The sequence below is a fragment of the Austrofundulus limnaeus genome, unplaced genomic scaffold (genome assembly GCF_001266775.1).
Source record: "Austrofundulus limnaeus strain Quisiro unplaced genomic scaffold, Austrofundulus_limnaeus-1.0 Scaffold352, whole genome shotgun sequence".
Taxonomy (NCBI): Eukaryota; Metazoa; Chordata; class Actinopteri; order Cyprinodontiformes; family Rivulidae; genus Austrofundulus; species Austrofundulus limnaeus.
In genome coordinates, this window is record NW_013952754.1 from 2,733 (window position 1) to 3,694 (window position 962).

Here is a 962-nt window from a genome sequence, read left to right on the forward strand (position 1 = left end):
AGACAGACAGACAGACAGACAGACAGACAGACAGACAGACAGACAGACAGACAGACAGACAGACAGTACTGTTGACAAGTTAAGAATAGACAAATTAAGGACACAAAGATGATGAACAGATAAAACAGATGTGGCTCTTAAAAGTGCCTTTTGTGGGTGCTATATAAAAGAGCAGAAATATACGTGAGGTGATGAGATCAAAGAAGAACCTGTTGACATAAAAAAAAGAAATGTTCAGATTTCGGAAGTTCTTGATTTCTCTTTATAAGTTGCAACAGCAATAAACAAAATAGACAGGTGGAGAGWTCTTTCCCTGTAATGATCCAAGTTYGTTTTAATTGGAAGTAAATKGCCTAGCTGCAAACAGACAGGGGCTCATAGACAAACTTTTAAGGATCATTACAGCCTAGGGTCACTGGCGTTTATATTTTACAACAAGCATGACTATAAAGAATTCTGTGACTCTAGCATGGCTAATTAAATGTATTAAGTGCAGGTTCAGTTGAAGCTTATGGACTCCAAGAGGCTAATGTAGCTAGCTTCCCGCCCAGTTCTTCCRGTAAATTACTTTTATAAATGTTACAAACGTGTCTAAATGTCTTCAACCATTCGCGGCACAGTCCGACTGCCATTAAGTCCTAAAACTGCAATCATCAACTTTATAACGCAACACTCTTGTTATGTTTTTGTTTTATAGTACAGAAACATTTTGGACAGATTCAGGTTTGTACTCACAGCGTCGCATGCGATGACGTCAGCGTGTTCTTCTTCATGGGTTTTTGCCRGATAYGTACTTATTTTTATTATTTCAATCAAAAATATTAAAACGTTCACAGAACTGTTTGCATGCAATCACAAAAGAAAATAATTCTTATTTTTTCTTAAATTAAGTTGGTAAATTTAAAATAAAGGATTTTAAATCAAGCTAAAAAAAAAGCCTTTTAAATCAACCTAACAACAAC